Here is a 3163-nt window from a genome sequence, read left to right as displayed (position 1 = left end):
GGCCCCGCGCTGCTCCGAGCCCCCCAGGACCCGCGGGCCCGGCCGGCCAGACAAAGCGCGGGGCGCCGTGGCCCACGTGGCGGACACCTGCCCCGGGCAGCCCCGACTCACCTGGCCTGGAGGAAGCTGCCCGGTTCCCCCCGGTGCTGGCGCCGAGCAGCCCAGAGCGCCGGCCGGCCGGGCCCGGGGATCGGCCGCCGCCGCCGGGCTGGAGCCGGGAGGAGGAATGAGCGCTGTGCCTGCGACGGGACCCAGGACAGGTGCTCCCGGATTTAAGGGAGGACACGGCTCCCTCTGGTCAGCTGGGAGTCTGCCCCTCCCGTGTTCTCACTGAAGGCCTGTTACACTGCCAGGGTCGAGGTGTCCCTTCAGCAATGCAGCATCTGTGACAGCCCTTTCTTTGTCACCGCCATGGCGCAGGCGCCTCACGACTTTCACATAGTTGGAGCGTGCTGAATATTGCGCGTAGCCTACGTTCGATGACTTCGGTACATTGATGACGCTTGTTGTGTCTCTGTCAGGCTGATGCAGGCAACCGCCAGGGTTAGGTCAAAAGAGCAGGCATCTCTTATGGGGGGGCCAATGGGCTCCCCAAGGCCACTTCCCTGCTACAACCAGTTTGTGTTTGGCAGTTGTGCTGGTTGGAAGGAGTTGGCGACGTGCGGGAGACTGGACTTGGGTCGCTGCTGGACGACTTGCTCCAGCTGTTGGGTTCTGTGGCTGCGTGCTAGCGCTCAGGACTTCCTCTGCCACTTGTGCCTTGGCTCAGCTGCATGGCTTGGGGGCACCGAGACATGAGCCAGGGGCAGACACAGTGGGGCTTCCTGCCCAGCTCTGGCTGTTGTAGCACCAGCCTTGGCAACAGCCTTCTGAGTCAACAGATCAATCCCACGTCAGCACCCACTGGACTACTACATCCTTGGCCACAAGGAAAGCTACCGTCTTCCTGGGACGTATCCAGGGAGGTATGCACGGCACTGTGCAAGGCGCAGCAATTCTTGTGTGGAGCACTGCGTGCAGTTCTGGGCGCCTGCGTGCCCACGTTACGAAAAAAAGAATCCGAACAGGTGCAGAGAAGGGCTGTGGGGAGGATGAGGGGCCTGGTGACCCTGTCTCACAAGAGGGGCCTGAATAAAGTTTGGCTTGTTAAACCTAGGAGAACAGAGCTTGTGTTTGCCCCCTGGAAAAGAGAAGGGTGCAACACCAGGGAGGGAGAAGACAGGACAACCCTGGCCACAAAAATGACTGCATATAAACTGGCAGCAGAGCTGGAAATGAGGAGAAGGTTTCCAACCCTCAGAGGAGTGAGGGTCTAGAAGAACTTTCCAGGAAGAGCAGCCAAGGCAAAACCCTAACTAGCTTCAAGGTGAAGCTTCATAAGTGTACGGAAGGAGTTATTTGACATGGTTTTCAATGATTGCAAAGGGACTGGAGTCCATGACCCTGGAGGTCCCTCACTGCCTGTGTTCTGTCCTGGGGGTGCAAAGCAGCTGTGCCCCCAGGCTAGATGGCCAGCGTGCACAGGTTGCTTTCGCTGCTCTGGTATAGCTGGGGTTTGAATTACACTGACTCTTTGTGGGAGGCAAAAAAACTGAACTGCTTCATTGATTAGCAAGTGCACCCAAGTGAAGAAGCAGTGCAATAGGAGACACCCCAGGAAATGGGGTGTGATGAGAAATGTTTCCAGGCACCTTCATGGCATTTCTAGGCCAAGGTCGTAGAAGGAACCTGAGCAGACAGATCATCAAGTCCAACCCCCTGCCATGGGCAGGAAAGAGCACTGGGGTCAAACAAGGTGATTATCCTCCTTCTGAAGGCCCCCAGGGTAGGGGCAAGCACCGCTTCCCTTGGAAGTTGGCTCCAGATCCTAGCCTCCCTGACCATGATGTAAAGCAAAGGGGGTACCCAGACTTGAACTGGGGACCTCTTGAGCTGCAGTCAAATGCTCTGCCACTGAGCTATACCCCCTGGCACTAGAGTGTATTGATGAGTCTCCATGGGAATGTGAAATGGCTGAAATGTTTGAAGAAACTGTTTTAGGGGATAGGAGACTTGGGAGTATGTATGGGGTGGTTGGATTTGTCACATTGATCTTGTTGGGGACATGCATGTAAATTGCTAAGGGTATTTTCAGCTGTTTCTTGATGAATTCATCCTTTTCTGTAGCATGTTAATGAGCTCCAGGTTGTAATTCTCTCCCCTTTGCATCTGTCCCGATGCTTTTAATTTTTTAGAAGTATTTGAAATTAGAAGTGGCTCTCGATATGAATCATAACCTTTAACCTCCTTGCAGCTCTTCTGATTACAACATGCCTTTAGAAACTAGTCGCATCTCTCCGATCCTGCAACTTGGAAACGTTCTGCTTAAGTTACTTCAAAGATTGTGCTTTTACCAGGAGTCATGTGTGTCTTTAAGGGGTGTGCTACTTGCAGCTACAACATGGGAAACAGCTGCACGCTTCAGACAGAGAATGGGAGCCATCCAGCGCAGAGAGGAAGAGGAATCGAGTCCATGTTTCTGAGGCCTAGTGAGAAAAGAAACCATCTTCTTGAATTGGGTCCCTGCCTTGTTTCCACAGCTGAATAATCACTAGTGTTAACATGGCCACCTCACTGGAAAAAGCAGCTGTTTCCTTGCTCAGGAGCTTCCACTACACTGTTAATTAATGGGAAGACAGGTCCTCCTTGTGCTCCAGACATCTGCTGTCTTTGGAGAGAAGAGTAAACAGCCTTCAGCCTCCTGCCTGCCCCATCCTGAGGACTAAGGACCGCTTGCATAGTGCAGATACTTGTCCTGTCCCCCGCGGAGGGTTTCATAGTCAGTAGGGTCGGAAGGGACGTGAGCAATCCGTAGTTCCACCTACAAGGATTTACACGGCGCTACGGGGCACAGGCAGTCCTCGTGCGGGCTTTGCTGGCTGCACGTTCAACTATCGCCGCTCCCGTGTCGTGTCGTGTCACCTCGACCCCGTGCCGCCTGGCCACGTAGGTGGCAGCACGCGGCCCTTGCCGGCGGGAGCTCGCGTGTCGAGACGGCGCCGACCCCGGGGCACGGCGTGTCACACACCGTGGGGCAGCAGCGCCGCGACAGAGGGGGACGCTGGGACGCCCCAGCTTGGCCGCGGTGCAGCCGGGCACGGGTGTCTCTGCCGCGCGCGGGGCG

At 55.9% G+C, this 3163-nt stretch overlaps 1 protein-coding gene and 1 non-coding gene across 2 annotated transcripts in view; one reads left to right on the top strand and one right to left on the bottom strand.

Moving 5' to 3' along the window:
* Nucleotides 1-1896: 1896 nt before the first annotated feature.
* On the bottom strand, nt 1897-1968 carry TRNAC-GCA. The gene has a single exon. It is a non-coding gene; the product is annotated as a tRNA-Cys (tRNA).
* A 7-nt stretch (nt 1969-1975) lies between these two features.
* Nucleotides 1976-3163, top strand: part of ASPSCR1 (ASPSCR1, UBX domain containing tether for SLC2A4) — a 55862-nt gene continuing 54674 nt past the window's right edge. The window contains exon 1 of the mRNA XM_019556515.1: nt 1976-2528. The gene's annotated coding sequence lies outside the window, so the exon portion shown is untranslated. The remainder of the gene's footprint in view (nt 2529-3163) is intronic.

Source organism: Crocodylus porosus, unplaced genomic scaffold (genome assembly GCF_001723895.1).
Source record: "Crocodylus porosus isolate Cpor-Errol unplaced genomic scaffold, CroPor_comp1, whole genome shotgun sequence".
Lineage (NCBI taxonomy): Eukaryota > Metazoa > Chordata > Crocodylia > Crocodylidae > Crocodylus > Crocodylus porosus.
The sequence above is the reverse complement of the archived record's forward strand: the minus strand, read 5'-3'. Positions and strand labels throughout refer to the sequence as shown.